Below are 9,200 nucleotides of genomic sequence, written 5' to 3'. Positions count from 1 at the left end.
ACAGTGACCCGAGCCGGGAATCGAACCCGGGTCCCTGGCGCTGAGAGGCAGCAGTGCTAGCCACTGTGCCACTGTGCCACCCCATAAGCAATGGCTGTCCCTAGCTGTAACCTATCGATCCACACCATCAACTGTATGGAATATTACACATGTCATCATTGTATGGAAGCACCTCAGCGTGTAGCTTGATCGACAACTTCAATTCCATTGCACCATCTGTAATGACCATTTTGAATTGTCTGCAATGTTTCTTTGACTGTATTAGAATCATAGAAATCCTACAGTGCAAAAGGAGGCCATTCGGCCCATCGGGTCTGCACCGACAACAATCCCACCTAGGCCCTATCTCCATCAGCGGACATATTTACCCCGCTAATCCCTCTAACCTATGCATCTCAGGACACTAAGGGCAATTTGGCATGGCCAATCAACCTATCCCGCACATCTTTGTAATGTGGGAGGAAACCGGAGCACCCGGAGGAAACCCACGCAGACACGGGGAGAACGTGCAAACTCCGCACAGGCAGTGACCCAAGCCGGGAATCGAACCCGGGTCCCTGGCGCTGTGAGGCAGCAGCGCTAACCACTGTGCCACCGTGCCGCCTCCAATTAAAGCATCTCAGGCTGCAACATGATGTACGTCGAAAACCTGAACATCATTGCACTTTCTGTGACGGCCATTTTGAAATGTCTGTGATGTCCTTTCAGCTACTTTGCGAATAATAGTGTATTTTTGCAAGGACAAAACTGGTCCTCCGACTGTGACGCTGCCTTTCATTTTGAAACAGTCTTGTGGCCAATTGCTGCTCTTCCTCTGGCAAGATTACATAAGTTTTCTTGTGAAACAAACTTGGCAGGTGAAAAAGAAGTCATCGGCACTCAGTCTGCACTGCGTCTTATTAATACGTATGGTTTTTGGCTGCCTGCGCGGTTCACACACTTACACTGGGAAAATGAATTGACGAACAATGTAGGCATCCCAGCCCTTCACTCATTGTCTACATTGGCCTATCTGATTGTGCCGTGATTGCTTCACAATTTATCTCTGCCGGTTTGGTACAAAAACAAAACACCGCTGTGATGACTTCAGCCAGACTAATGAGGTTGTCCTGCTAGAGTATGAACTACCTGATGAGTCTTAACTGATGGTTAAATCAGGGAGCCTCATGCCCCCTATTTAAAGCAGGTGTGTCAGACTCCCAGCCTGCATTCGGCAGGGGGCAACTGGAGAGCTGCCGGTGTACAGGTGTATGGTGTAAATAAAGTAACTTGGTGGCAGGACTTTCGCCTCCGTGGAGTTATTACAACCGCAGAGGCTGGAAATAAAAAAAATAACGGAATTTCTTTGCGAATACTCGGAAAGTTGGGACAACCTCTGCGAGGAAAGCAATGGAAGGAGCTAGATGACATTTCGACGATATTGGATTGAATTTTACACGGAGGCAGTGGTCTAACTCTGCCAGGCCATGATTGGATTTTACAGTCATCAGGCCTGAGGTCATGGTTTTGCCCTCGTTTGGGATGATGTCCTGCCTCCCAGGAGCTGTCGGCCAGCTCTGCAGTCCCAGCAGCGCCACCTGGAGCAGTGGTCATTGCTGGGACTGCAAGTAGTTCATCGGCAGAGACGGCGATGGAGGCAAGACTTGTAGGGAACGGGGTCAACCCCACCAGAGTTAGTTACGCAGGCCCCAGTGAAGGTTGGAGAAGTTGGGGAGGGGGGGGGGAGGGGAGGGGGGCTCGGTGGGGGGAGGCAGGAAATTTCAAGAGAGGGAGGCCAATTCCAGTGAGGACTCTTTCATTGACTACAGGGTGCTCGAACAGGTTCACACCCACACGAGCACACAGTCGGGCTCATCACATCGTTCAGGCACACTCCTCCAATGGTAAAATACCAGGGGAGGTAGGTAAGTGACAGGCATGGTGCTCCTGCCATTCCACCTGATTTTGTAATGCCCCACTTACCTGCCAACCCACTCCTCGAGGCGGAGAGGAGTAGATTTCCAGCCGGTGGCTCTGTTTCTCTCTCCACAGATATCTCGAGTTTGATGTGTTGAGTATTGCAGTGTTCTTTCTTTGTTATTCTAGAAGTTTGGTTCTTTGTGTGGCACTGGTTCGATGGGCGTGCCTTATCCTAACTTAAATGTAGGGAGCTAAATTCCATAGCTCCTGAAAATGGGTGTGGTTTTAGCAATGCACATTGGCCTACACCTGGTGAGTGCAATGCAGACAGCGCGCCAACTGCAAGGTGCCAGTTCATCCGATGGTTTCAGCGGCCAGCCAGCATGAACCATGCTGCTGACTGGCTGGCAACATAAGTAGTTCGCCAATATTGAGTAGTTAGCAGCTCTTAAAGCTAGGCTGCAGATCTTAAGGAGAGGTGAATGGTGGCTGGAGTAAGTTCTGGCAGTTGTTCAAGGATAGACTTGGCTCTGAAAAGCATTGAGGAATGACACAGCATGGGAGAGAGTGGTGCCCAAGGTTTTTGGATGCTGCACTTAGACCTTGTTGGAGGAGGTGGAAAGTCAGAGAGTTAACCCTGTGTCTGCAGGGCGGCAATAAGCATAGAATCATAGAATCCCTACAGTGCAGAAGGAGGCCATTCGGCCCATCGACTCTGCACCAACCACAATCCCAACCCCATGCATTTACCGTAGCTAGTCCCCCTGACACTAAGCGGCAGTTTAGCATGACCAATCTGCCTAACCCACGCATTTTTGGACTGTGGAAGGAAACCGGAGCACCCGGAGGAAACCCACGCAGACATGGGGAGAACGTGCAAACTCCACACAAACAGTGACCCAAACCGGGAATGGAGCACGGGTGCCCGGCGCTGTGAGGCAGTAGTGCTAACCACTGTGCCGCCATGCCTGCCAGACGCATGCTCAGAAGACAGTATAGGAGTAAATACCTATAGAAATCAATGCCTGAAGCCAAGACCCAAGGATATGGATGCAGTGCTGTAAGAAGTTCAATGACCTCACAAGAGTGATTATGTCAGTGATGCATCTTCAAATGGGAAATCCTGCCAACTGCACCACTGAATTCAGACACTAATCAAACATCCATTGCTCCTCTATCGGCAACTCTATCAATTAGGACTCATACACCATTCAAATACTTCATCGCGCCCTCAAACACTCAGCACCATCTCAAGCCTCAGACCCACCTTCACAATGTCAACTATTCAATCAATATCCTGGAGGTTGCTATTGACCAGAAACTTAATTGGACCACCCATGTAATTATCATGGCTACTAGAGCAGATCGGAGGCTGGGAATTCTGCACGAGAGTAACTCGCTTCCTCATGCCCTGAAGCCTGCCCACTACCTAAAAGGCACAAGTCAGGGGCGTGTCTGGATGAATAAGATGGGCGGCAGGGTGGCACAGTGATTAGCACTGCTTCCTCACCATGCCAGGGACCTGGGTTCGATTCCGGCCTTGGATCACTGTCTGTGTGGAATTTGCACGTTCTCCCCGTGTCTGCGCGGGATTCCTCTGGGTGTTCCAGTTTCCTCCCACAGTCCAAAGACATGCTGGTTAGGTTGATTGGCCATACTAAAATTGCCCCAAGATGTGTAAATTAGAGGGATTGGCAGGATAAATATGTGGAGTTACGGGGATAGGGCCTGGGTGGGATTGTAGTTGGTGCAGGCTCGATGGACCAAATGGCCTCCTTCTGATCTGTCGGGATTCTATGACTTTTAACAATACTCAAGATGTCTGACACCATCCAGGACAAAGCAACAATGATTTCTTGGCCATCATTAGCCTTTATTTTCAGCTTTTCATTTTTTACTGAATTTGAATTCTAGCACCTGCTGTGGTGGGATTCGAACCAGGGTCACGTGAGTATTACCCTGGCTTTCTGGTCTAGTGACAATACCACAATGCCACCACCTCTCTCAACCTCTAGGACACTACCGTGTGCAACCCTGAAGAAACATCATAGGGACCTTAAAAAATTGTTTCCGTTTCGTCACTTTCTTCAAACACTTCTCTTTACCGGTTATAATAATGTTGAAAACGGGGGAAAGAATCATGTGTGGCTGGCAGTCAAGTATCATCCAATTGAATGACGAGTCTTTTTGCTCTCCTGTTGGTGTATGAAGGCAGTGCGTCGTAAGGATGGATGTGTTGGCCGATTAATGGCTGGAGAATGGGGTCAAGTCATGTCAAGAATACATTGAATCACAGTTGGCCTCCTAACATCATTATATAATTGGATGATCCTTGACTGTAAATCAAACAGCATCTCAACACCGCCCCCCCCCTCCCCCCCCCCCCCCCCCCCCCCCCCCCCCCCCCCCGCCACCAATGTCCTGCAGTTTTCTGACTGGCAGACAAAAAGTGGTTGTTTCCAATAAAAAGCAGGATTTTTTTTGATGTTCCGATATTTTTGTTTCCGTGGCTTGCAAAAGATTAGAATCTCTCATTCCTGGTCTCCCTAGAGAGTTGGCAACCTTACCTTGAAAGTGTTGACACATCTTGGCTTTACAACAGGTACAGTAATCACAGCCAATCGAAGCTAGGCCAAACAGTAGGATGATACACAGCTAACATCCCTTTCCAAAAACTGTAAAACATCTGGAATTGGAGAACCTTTTTAATTAAACAGTAAACTGCGTGTCTTCTTTTATTTCTCCCATTTCCCTGACATTTCTTCGGTTGTTCTTCTCTCAGCGACTACTCCTTTAACCAGATGGCCAGCACAATCATTGAAAATGAACAAAACTGGCAACTCCAAAGCAATGAATTCCAGGCTAACAGTATTTCTATCAAACTCTAAGCTTGGCTTCTTTCACTGCCATCTAGACAGATACCCCAGAACTTCTGCAGTCTCAAAACCTATTCAGAACCAATTATGCAGAAACTCTTTGTTAGCAGATCCAAGCAGCCCCGCAGCATCATTTCAGCACAGTACTTTGTGAGTGTCAATATGGAAGGTAAAGTCCCAGCTGACCATAGGGGAGAGCTGACTGATAGTGATTTAACCTGAGGGTCACCACACTTCAGGCGAGGGGCAAGGTTGAGTAGGCGGGGCCTTCATGAATAACCTCGGCCAGTGTAGGAATTGAACCCAAGCTGCTGGTGTCGCTCTGCGTCCCTAACTAGTCATCCAGCCAACTGAGCTAAACCATACTAGTATTTGGATAGCATCATAGAACGATTACCACACAAAGGGAGGCCTATTGGGGAGGCGGTGGTATTGTCACTGGACTAGTAATCCAAAGATCAAGCATTGGGGATCTGGGATTGGATCCCACCACAGCAGATGGTGAAATTCGAATTTAATAGAAATCTGGAATTAAAAGTCGAACGATCACCATGAGATCATTGGCGATTGTTGTAAAAACCCATCTGGTTCACTAATGTCCTTTAGGGAAGGAAATCTGCCGTCCTTACCTGGTCTGGCCTACAAGTGACTCCAGATCCACAGCAATATGGTTGATTCTAAAATGGCCTAACAAGCCACTCAGTTCATGGGCTTTAGGGATGGGCAACCAAGTGCAGGCCCAGCCACCGGCATCCATATCTCATGAATGAATTTTTAAAAATTTGATCCATCAGGTCCATGCTGGCTCTCTGTGAGCGCAACTCAGCTCATTCCATTCCCCTCGCTCTTTCTCGTAGACTAACAATTTTCTCTTTCTCGAGGTACTTATCCTTGGGCAGCGCATCCCAGGATCTAACCACTCGCTGTATCAACTCATTTTTCCTCTTGTCAGTGTTGCTTCTTTTGCCAATCACCTTAGCATCTCAACCCTTCAGCCAACTGGAGCTGTACCTACTCTGCCACTGAGTGTGTGAGCCACCCTCCCAGCTATTCCCTGCTTTATAATGTTTAATCGCTGTTTCGTGCTTCAGGTAAGTGTTTATATCTGCGGTTTCCAGTTTAGAAACGTGTGGCGTTCTAACGTCGTTCGATAATGTAGAAAATTCCAAAATCTGAGAATGAGGTGGTTCAGACTGGAGAGGTTACAGTGTACTAAACTTGAGGGGGGTTGATTCTTGACTGGTTTAAAGTAAAGTTTATCTATTAGTGTCACAAGTAAGGCTTACATTAACATGGCAATGAAATTACTGTGGAATTCCCCTTGTCGCCACACTCCGGCACCTGTTTAGTTCAATGCACCTAACCAGCACGTCTTTCAGACTGTGGGAGGAAACCGGAGCACCCGGAGGAAACCCACGCAGACGCGGGGAGAACGTGCAGACTCCGCACAGACGGTGACCCAAGCCGGGAATCGAACTCAGGTCCCTGGCGCCGTGAAGCAGCAGTGCTAACCACTGTGCCACCGTGCCACTCATCTATGCAGCAAGTGGGTGGAATAGCTTACATTGATCCACATTCCCCACTCAATGAAAAGAAACATTAAATAAAAAGTTCAGCATTACAGGAGGATTTTTCTATAATGTGGATTAGGCATCATCCATGTCAGGCAGCATTTGCTTAGCTGAGTTAAGATCATTCTACTCTCCCTGGAAGATTGCCTCCGACCACAGGGGAATTTAAACCTAACCCAGCCCTGCGGAAACTGACCCTGATGGGCAGTGTTTAATTCACACAATGGGGGTCTCGCCTATCAGGTGGTGAGCTGGCAAAAGCTCCACGTCATCTCCTTTAATAAATGTCCCCCCCCGGAAGGCATGCCAATCAGGCACTAAAGTGGACAACAGTGGGTCTTCCCTGGTGCTAGCCTATCTGAGGCAGCAGCTGTCCATTGCAGGCAGCGCCTGTGGACTGGTGATAGCTGCCAGTAATGCACTCACCCCAGAGACCCAGGATCAGTGAGGGACCCTGATGGGCGGCATGGTGGCACAGCGGTTGGCACCGCTGCCTCACAGCGCCAGGGACCCAGGTTCGACTCCTGGCTTGGTTTGCGTCTGTGCAGAGCCTGCACGTTCTCCCCGTGTCTGTGCGGGTTTCCTCCGGGTGCTCCAGCTTCCTCCCACAGTCTGAAAGGCATGCTGGCTAGGTGCATTGGCCGTGCTAAATTTTCCCTCAGCGTACCCGAACAGGCGTCGGAGTGCGGCAACTAAGGATTTTCAAAGGGGTAACTTCATTTCAGTGTTAATGTAAGCCTACTTGTGACACTAATAAATAAACTCTAAATAAATAAACTTTAAACTTTGATCAGTGTAGCTGTATCTAATGTAACATCCATTCTGAATTTGCTTCCATTGTGTCTCTGTGTGAATTTAGGAACAGGAGAAGGTCATTCGGCCCATTGTACCTGCTCCACCATTCAATCATATCATGGCTGACCAGCAACTCAACTCCAAGTGCCCGCCTTTGCTCCATAGCCCTCAATACCTAACAAAAATCTGTCAAAGTTCCTAATTATCCTCGCAACCTTTTGGGAAAAGACTTTGAGATCTCCGTCTGCCTTTGTATGAAGAAAATGCTTCCTGGTTTAATTCCTGAATGGTGGAGGTCTAATTTTATAGTTATGGCACCTCGTTCTGGATTCCCACACCAGAGAAAATAACTTCTCTGTTTCTAGTTCGTACGTTCATAAGTTATAGGAGCAGAATTAGGCCATTCGGCCCATCGAGTCTGCTCCGCCATTCGATCATGGCTGATATGCTCCTCATCTTCATTTTCCTACCTTCTCCTCATAACCCTTCAACCCATTACCAATTAAAAACCTGTCTAACTCCTCCCTAAATATAACTCACTGTCCCAGCATCCATCGCACTTTGGGGTAGCGAATTCCACAGATTCACAACCCTTTGTGAGAAGTAGTTTCTCCTCAATTCTGTTTTATTTGCAACCCCTTATCTTAAGAATATGACCTCTTGTCCTAGAATGCCCAACCAGCGGAAGCATTCGCTCCACGTCTACTTTATCCGCATCTTTTATCATCTTGTACACCTGAATTTGATCTCCCCTTATTCTTCTAAATTCCAGAGAATGTAGGCCCAAAATGTTCAATCTCTCTTCACATGACAAACCCCTCATCACTGGAATCAATCTAGTGAACCCCCTCAGAACTGCCTCCAATTCCACTACAATGGTTAGCACTGCTGCCTCACAGCGCCAAGGACCCGGGTTCGACTCCCGGCCACTGTCTGTGTGGGGTTTGCACGTTCTTGCCCGTGTCTGCGTGGGTTTCCTCCGGGTGCTCCCGTTTCCTCCCACATTCTGAAAGACGTGCTGGTTAGGGTGCATTGACCCGAAGAGGCGTCGGACTGTGGCGACTAGGCGAATTTCACAGTAATTTCATTGCAGTGTTAATGTAAGCCTTACTTATGACTAATAAATAAACTTTAAAAACTTTATCTTTCCTCAAATAAGGGGACAATACTCCAGGTTTCTACTCTATCCAATTCTTTAATTACAATTAAAGACATAATTGGTTAACTCCTCCATCGTTGACTGATGTCTCATCTGCTTCTTCTTCACCACTTGGCATCCTTCTTGAGACAGGAGGTGATTCCTCCTGATTTTAACCCCCTTTCCCTCCCCTCCTGCGTTTCCCCCTTTTTTTTGTGGTCTTCATATTTCATTTGTTCCCTCAACACTGATGGACCTGTCATCAAACTCAATTGAAACGTCCACACAAGTCTTTCTCTCACAGCCTCTGAACAGCTTGCTGTGTGCAGCCAGCAATTTCTGGTTTGTGGCTTTTGTGGGCTTGTTCACATTGCACAATAGCAAGTTTTGTTGTGGGACATTGTATAATGGGGCTTTTTTTAAATTGTTGCTTTTATATTTTTGTTGTTTTTCCTTGTTATTGTTTTGCCTTTCAAAATCACAATTAGCTTGGACAGCAATTGGCAACGTTGGCATGGAAAAGCGAATGTACCAGAGATAGCTCACAATAAGCCTCTGAAAACAACAAGCACATTGAAATAATTACACTGAGTGCATGCACTGCAAGGGGACTTCCTCGTGCCCAGCGACGTTCCAGGGCATTCATCATATTAGGATGGCACGGTGGCACAGTGGTTAGCACTGCTGCCTCACAGAGCCAGGGACCCGGGTTCGATTCCCAGCTTGGGGTCCTCTGTCCATGTGGAGTTTGCACATTCTCCCCGTGTCTGTGTGGGTTTCCTCCGGGTGCTCCGGTTTCCTCCCACAGTCGTGTTGGTTAGGTGCATTGGCCATGCTAAATTCTCCCTCAGTGTACCCAAACAAGATGCTGCAGTGTGGCGACTGGGGGATTTTCACAGTAACTTCATTACAGTGTTAATG

This window comes from Mustelus asterias, chromosome 1, assembly GCF_964213995.1.
Source record: "Mustelus asterias chromosome 1, sMusAst1.hap1.1, whole genome shotgun sequence".
Lineage (NCBI taxonomy): Eukaryota > Metazoa > Chordata > Chondrichthyes > Carcharhiniformes > Triakidae > Mustelus > Mustelus asterias.
Note: the sequence above shows the minus strand (reverse complement) of the source record.